Source organism: Strigops habroptila, chromosome 6, assembly GCF_004027225.2.
Source record: "Strigops habroptila isolate Jane chromosome 6, bStrHab1.2.pri, whole genome shotgun sequence".
Lineage (NCBI taxonomy): Eukaryota > Metazoa > Chordata > Aves > Psittaciformes > Psittacidae > Strigops > Strigops habroptila.
The window spans coordinates 27058534-27066420 of record NC_044282.2 but is presented as its reverse complement, the minus strand read 5'-3'; the positions used below and the strand labels follow the sequence as shown (position 1 = coordinate 27066420).

Below are 7887 nucleotides of genomic sequence, written 5' to 3'. Positions count from 1 at the left end.
AAGAGAAGCCAACCTAAGACCATAAAAGGAAGACAATGAGGGAAGTTCAGCCGAAGGTCAACAAAGGTATGACCACCTTGGGACCCTCACCCAAAATGCTCTAGTGGGTAGGAACCCATGTTAATTAGTTCTGGGAAGAAATTACAATATGTATGAGATGAATGCTTATAAGCAAGAAACCTGTAAGAATAGGTATGCGTGTTAGGCAGAGCAATCCCCTGCGCATCTGGTGCCATAATAAATAATGCCTGCTCCTTAATCTTACATCGGTATTAAGGAGTTTTATTCTCCCGACTTCCTGTGGCAAGAGGACATCAATCACTTTTTGTTATCATAATGGGCTTATTAAAAGATGATAACTTGCTTATCAGGAACTTGGAGTTATAAGAAAGATGTAAGGATATTATCTGGTTTGTTTTCATTTGCTCCATGAAATCCAAAATCTACTCTGCTTGAAGATATGAAAAAGTGGCAAGAAGTTAATAATCAGCTCTTTTTGGAGAGAAGCACCTCAGCATTAATTACATCTCTCATGAGGAGACTTCAGGCATATCACTTCCACCCACACTAATCATAAAACCAGTACTAAGAATTGTTTCACAGTTATATCCATGTCAAGCTGATGCAAATTTACGACTGTTATGTTCTTTTTAGAAGCTAAAATCTTACTTTCTTTAGATGAATACAGATAAGTTCTGTTAGTTTTGTTATGAGGTGTATAGTATGATTCCATAAAGCTGCCTATTATTTATATTATTGAGCTGTTTGAACTTCACTCCCTCTTTAAAGGCCACTCTAGCACAAAAACTGGCGTAACAGGCCCACTGTCTCTGAAGGGTTTTTTCATATTTGACGGTTTAAATGTACCTGGTATTCAACTTTTAGCTTAGCTTTCTAAACCATATACTTGAATACAGTGTGTTCTTGTGGCAGTTTTTGTTTTACTCTTTCTTGGGAATGGTTATGCATGTGTTTATGCTGAGTACACAGGGGGCTGAATGGTGCTCAAACCTGGTGGCACCCACCTCTGTCCTCCACTCTCCTGTCCCATCAAGTTCCATTTGAGAACAAGTTGCCAGTGAGAATCTCATGATCCTGTGACTGGGAAACACGGTATTGCTTGTATTTGGTCCAGCAGTCACTGGACTGAGATTTTGACCTAAGTGAGCTGAAGAGAGGTGTTTTTTTCCTTAGCAAAGCAAGATCTTGGATGGATACAAAAGCTCCTATGGAGTACAGACTTAAAAATTTTGTGCTTGTATAGCCTCTAATGCAAGAAAATTTCACTGAAGCAAGGCTGTGCTTCAGAGCACAGTGCTGCAGGGCAAAACCCTTCCATACAGTGAAGCAATCTTTGAACTGTTGGATAGTCCAAGTGCCAAACCCTCAGTGAAGAAAGGCCTGCAGGTTAGCAAATTCAGCCTTTTCAATTTGCTAGCAAGCCCTCTATGATGGGAGCAGCCTCATTCAAAGGAGCAGGAATTAACACTCCTCACTTAGTTGCTTGTAACAAGTTCTGACCTCCTGTCCTTGTGCTGGCCAGCAGGATTTCTGTATTGATCATCCTTGTTCTCCATACTCTCCATCTGCTGAGATTGTTTAACCACTGGAGCACTTTAGTTCTCACCAAGCAGAACATAAAACAGCATGTGGCATTTTCTCTGACACAGTAGGCAGCCTAAACACACTCTGTTGAACTCAAGAGTTAGATTTGAAGCTGGCCAAAAGTCTGAGGCCTCCAGATGAAAAGTACTTTGCTATTCAAACAGCACTTACTGAAATACTAATAGCTATTTCTAAGCTCTATCCTAGTCCAAGCAGAAAGATTATTTCTTTGAAGAAAAATGACTTAGAAAGATTAGACACTAAAAAAAAAAAATTATCATAGTGGAGGTGTATCTAGTTTTATCAAAGGAAACTTTTCAAAGCTGAAGGTGGCTAAAAGCCAGCATGTTACATGCAGACTTCAGTGAGATGTGGGTTTATACCAACTGAGGATTACAAATGAATTTTTTAAAACAGCAAACCCATTAAAGAGCAAAATTTTTGTTGGAGATTAAATGAGATATGAGTTCTAAAGCTGTGTTTGGAATTTTAAGTGCCTAACAGAAATGGCAATTTAAAATTTTAGGAGTCTCTATTGATCACTTTGAGGGAAGGAGGTAATTCGTTCCCACCAAGGATCTTTTCTTTCACTGTAGATGGTGATTCATTCTTGATTGCACATTTCTTCCCTACACCCACAGTATTGGTGCTTTGTGACAACTGTGCATGTACCATAAACAGGATTTGTTTTTATAATATATAGTAAGCTCTATTTAAGGGGTTCCCCCAAAATGTCACACGTTACCCTAGAGGAACATCTTTCTTGAATCTTGTTGTTAGGGTGAATGTCCAGTATCTGTGCTGATTACATTGGACAGTTCTGGTTTTGTTGAAGTGGGTGTGTTGGTTTATGAATTTTGAAGGAACCAAACTGCTACTGTGCAACAATCATCTGCTTACTGTCATACTGTCAGCATTTTTTCAGAGAAGTGCTGTTTTCACCTCTCTCATGACCCTCAAGGTATTTACCTTAACCAGAAGAACCAAGTGTAGTTCGTAACTGTAGAGACTGAAAAGTAAGCTGGTTCTGTGGTATGTACTGCCTCCACCTACCCCATGCAGATCCACTCTGTAAGAGGTAAACTGCTCCTCTTTCTTTGGAGCTGTCAACCTTACAGCCTTCTGTCTTTCTAGTATCATCTCTGCACTACAAGTATCAGCCACCTTTTCTTTCAAACCATTTGATAGACTAACATAAATTAAATTAAAATCTCATTCAAATTGTACTTAGCTTTGAGGATGTAGCTTCTCCTTCAGAACAGAAGGGCTGTGTGCATGTTAGTTTGCCTGTCTGATTATACTGGTTTATAGAGTCATAGAATAGTTTGGGTTGGAAGGGACCTTCAAAAGTCATCTAGTCCAACCCTCCTGCAATGAGCAGGGACATCTTCCACTAGATCAGGTTGCCCAGAACCACATCCAGCCTGGAATAGAATGTCTCCAGGGATGGCGCATCCACCACCTCTCTGGGCAACCTGTTTCAGTATTTCGCCACCCTCATTATAAGGAATTTCTTCTTCACATCGAGCCTCAATCTCCCCTCTCTTAGTTTAAAACCGTTACCCTTTGTCCTATTACAATGGGCACTGCTAAGAAAATCTTATCTAATAAGAGAAATTGTCTCTTGCCTCACAGAAAGTATTGCAGTAATTTTTTACGCTGAGTTGCGTGATGGTTCAATGACACCGTTTCTCAAGAGGTGCAGCCCTGGTTGATCAAGATCATCTCTACAGCAGTGAACGAGTGATTGTGAATCTTCTAAAGGCAAACACATTTCTGGCAGAGAATGATACCTGCTATAGGTTATGTGCTCTCTCCTCTAGTAAGGAGGAGCCAGCAGGAGGGAAAATACTACAAATTCAAGGCTTAACTGAACCTTCACAACCTGCTCTAATGGTTGAGCATAAGATGACAGCCTTTGTATTGGATCAGAGAATGAATATCTGAACGTCATCTCTCTCATGTCTAAGGGAATGAGGAATTATTTTCATGTCCTGCCTTTGCAGTCTCCACCTGTCTGAGCACATGCCCGTTTATCGCCTGCAGGAGAGAATGCACCACCTTCAGGAGCATTCTGAGCTATGACCTGACATGCTATGACAATCTCAGACCCACCTGAGATATGACCTGAGCTACAAGAGGGAGAACATGGACTGAGCAGGGCAGTGAGTGAAGTAAAGCCTGTGGCAATCTAAACTTCAGTGTCAATATCTGCAAATTGTATTAATATGCTAGGCAGGTCACTCCTGCCTAGGGAAGGATAAGAGTAAAGAGAACTGAAGAGCTGCAGAGAAAACTGGCCTTACTAGGAAGTCTGAGATACTTTCAGCGGAAAGATTTCCTTTCCGCCAGCCTCAGAGCAGCCAGTTCCTTCCAGACAACTTCGGGGACACTTGAATTGCAGCTCAATGAGCACTTGTGAGCCTCATGTCTGAAGGCAGAACTGAACTTAGGGTCCCCCTTCCCTTTCACACAATTGCCTTGGCTTCCACTGCAGAACTGCTCCTCTGTGCAGCAGAGCCGAATCCATGCAGTAAAAGCAAATTAGGTTTTACCTGCTTCTTAGTCTGTAAAATAAAGTATATGTAGCCTGGAAGAGCTATTGATTCGGGCAGTTAGGCATACTCATGATTTTCACCAGTTGCCACGGCTCATCAAATATAGGAGGTGAATACAGCTTTCTGATAAGGCTTTGAACTACATGCTGTAGCTTATCAAATTTCAGTGACATAGAGCACATTTCTGTGGTTTTACTTATTAATGCTGGGCTTGGCAGGCACTGCAGATTATTTTGCTAATGTACAACAGACTTGTAATCTGTAAAATAAACTAGGGTGTAATGCCTGTGACTCGTGAGTAGTTTTTTTGGACTGAAGATGCTCATATCCAACATAATATTTAGAAAAGAATAGCTGGAATTTATTGGAATGAAGTCTGCCTGTCCCTCTCTCCTTGCTTTTCATAGAAGAAGGAACTGGAAACCTAGGATTTTGTCCCCGCTACTCCTCGCATTAAAAAGGAGCTGTTCCAGGAACAAGAAAAGATACTCTGTAAATCAGGGCGAAACAGGATAGCTGAAAAGATTTTATTCTGTGATCCAAATACCAAGAAAAAGGGGTGCTGTACTAATGCATTAACAAAAGGACTAGATGAGAGGATCTGTATAGGCACAGCCTAGATACCTTGCCACAGGTGGGCAAAAGAGCATAAAGCACAGGATTAATCTAATAAATTGAAGCATAGTCTACAAATACTGTGAGCAATTTATTCTTTCTTTTTAGAAGTTAAAATTGACTGAGAGGTAACTGCAAGTGTTGGGGGGTGGGACAATTGACCAAAAATTTTATTACTGATATCTGCTCGCTGTCAGAGTGAGCTGTTTGTTTTATCCACTGACAGTAAAAAGAGGAATGGGCTTATTCAAAGCCAAACTATCACTTAGTGGTTTTGAGGGAATTACGGTATATCTAATAATTATAAATCTGTTTTTAAATTAGATTACAAGTTTGGCTCAGAAGAATAACTCTGCAAGTTACATGTAATATCTGCACTGTGTTCAGATAAGAAAATCCATCACATTAAAATGCCAATAAGCGCATATCAGATGGGATCTGTGCTGCTTCATATTTTAAACAGCTATCAGTAGCAAGTCTCCATAGGCATAAGCTTACTTGGATATTTTTGTTTGTTTTTTAATATTAAAAGCTACTTCAGAACATTCAGTCTGTAGAGAGAGGAACACAGACCAAAGGTCATACATAAAGAAAAAAGGAGTGTATGCTAGAAATTTATGATTCTGATGAAGTTTTTGAGGACAAAACTGTCAGTATATGACATAACTGCTGTTAAGGAGTTCAGTATATGACATAACTGCTGTTAAGGAGTTATATCAGCTCTACACTTTAGTTTAAAGGGGAATACTCAGGATCAGTAGAGAGGTGATATTTACCTCTCACGTGGCTGATGCTGGAATAATGCCTGATCTACCTTCAATGAAAAACTGAAATGGGTTACCAAAAGGAAAAAAAGGGATGCAGTGTTCAGGACTATGAGCCTTATTCAAAGACAGTTAATTATAATTACACAATTACTATAAGAATATACCAGGGGACAACTTGCTTTTTAACACAGAAATGGTACTAAGAGCTTCATGCTCCAATTGGAAATGAAACAGTATTATCAGTAGTTGAGCTTCAGAGCACTCAAAGATGCTCCAATAGAGGAAGGAGGATTCTCCTTCAATGTGGAGGATTCTCCACATTGCTACTGTGGGCAAGGAGGGTATCTCAGAAGCTATTCCATTTGCGCAACATGGAGTTTCCCCATAGTTCTCTTCTCCTGCAATTTCAACGTAGTATTAATTCCATCTTAAAAATTATCACTTGTGAAAGTGATATGGCTACGAGATATGAACCCAGTTCATTACTCACCCACTTTTTATTTCTGTTATCTGTAGATTTGTGTCTAACCTGCATGGATGGCTTCTGTTAAAACTTCACCTTCTGTTCATGGATATTTTAGTTTCAGGTTTTAATCTAATTTCATGTTGTAAGGTACATAAAATATGCTTTCCCTATAATACTATTTCTTTCAAAACATGACAAACAGAGGAACTCAACAATGTGTAGGAAAATCAAAATAAATCTTTTGGCAACTTTAAACCCCGAATTTGTAAGTACATTTGTCTATCAGCAGCACTGGGAAGCCAACTAGGGCAGCCTGTTTGCAGATCTGCAACCCTGAGAAGAAGTTTTTTTGACAGCATAGTACAGAAAAATAGTAAATATGTGGCAGTTTGTTTGTTTGTTTATACCATTTTTATTAACACACAAATGTAACCAAACAACTTTACTCTTGTAGCATAGTCCTACTTGTCGTAAGTCGTGCAGAGAAGTCCCTCTGTTGCCTTCCGTTTAACCCAACACAGATACGAAAGAACTGCAAAGCTCTTAACTGTAATGAAGTTCCATTTTGAGGATGTTTTTTTGTCGATTCTAACTAAGCTACAGTGAAGATGATGTTTGGTTTTTTCTTTGCTGTTGCTTTCAGGATGGATGCTAACCCCCAGGCAGCTGCTAACTACACATGAATCTAAAGATTTGGCAAGTGAGAAGGACTGGTAGAAGGAATTTCTGCAGGATTTGTGCTTTAATTGTAAATACGGTCTCTAGCTGTCTGTCACTAAACCCTGGGCTGATGCCTGACGCAGCTGCTGAGCTGTTAAGAGGGCAGCTGCTGCAGATGAAGCTCCATCCTCATTCTGGTCAGCCACAATGTGAATGCCCACGCTGCCTTTCCTCTTCCCTCAGCTAAATTCTTTTGCCTTTTAAAAATTCCCACTGCTGTCTCTATTAGGAGGAAGAGACACTAATGATGTGCATGAAGAGATGGAAAATGAAATGACAGGAGGAATGGAAAAAAGATTGTGCATCACCCTTATCTACATTTGGAGTTTGTGCACCTGCAGTTCCACATCTCATCAGGAAAGAAAACATTTCTTTCACTGCAATCTCAGCCATGTTGCTATTACTGAATAGTCATTAGTTCTGCATTTTCACTAATAGTAAGTGTTAGAAACAAAATTAAAAATCTCGAGAAAATGCTGCAATGCTGTTTCATTAGTCTAGCTGTGGTTTGGTACAAAAGCTCTAAAATCTTTCCTTAAAGGACAAATCACAGATGTGGTAGAGGTGGGGTATTGACTAAATGAGGCTTCTTCTTTTTTGAGGGAATTTGCTATTTTTTTTTTTTTAAGTTTAAGAAAAAAGAACAAAAGCCTGAGTCATTTTACCTCTTTGACAGCAGTGAAATTAACAGATGGGAGGTTCCCAACTTGCCATTGTGCTTATTCACTTTTGTGTTCATAATCCTGACAATGCATAAGCACCAGTTTTATATTTTTGACATGCACATGATGGCATTGATAGCTTTTATGACTGTTGCTGGAGAGAAACAGCACTGCCCAAGACTACAGTCCTGCCTGGAAAGATATAGGCATAAAACCAGTGGTTTCGCAGATGCCCTCACTTGTGCATGACCTGAATTTGAGAGCAAGAAGGCAAACAGGTATGAACTTAGATTAGATATTAGGAAGAAGTTCTTCCCTGTGAGGATGGTGAGACACTGGCACAGGTTGCCCAGAGAAGCTGTGGCTGCCCCATCCCTGACAGTGTTCAAGGCCAGGCTGGACAAGGCTTTGAGCAACCTGATCTAGTGGAAGGTGTCCCTGTTCATGGCAAGGGGTTGGAACCTTGGTTGGTCCTTGCTAACCTAAACTATTCT

At 40.0% G+C, this 7887-nt stretch overlaps 1 long non-coding RNA gene across 1 annotated transcript in view; it reads right to left on the bottom strand.

Moving 5' to 3' along the window:
• Nucleotides 1-216: 216 nt before the first annotated feature.
• Nucleotides 217-7887, bottom strand: part of LOC115609469 — a 19551-nt gene continuing 11880 nt past the window's right edge. The window contains exon 3 of the long non-coding RNA XR_003991865.1: nucleotides 217-298. This is a non-coding gene — a long non-coding RNA (uncharacterized LOC115609469). The remainder of the gene's footprint in view (nucleotides 299-7887) is intronic.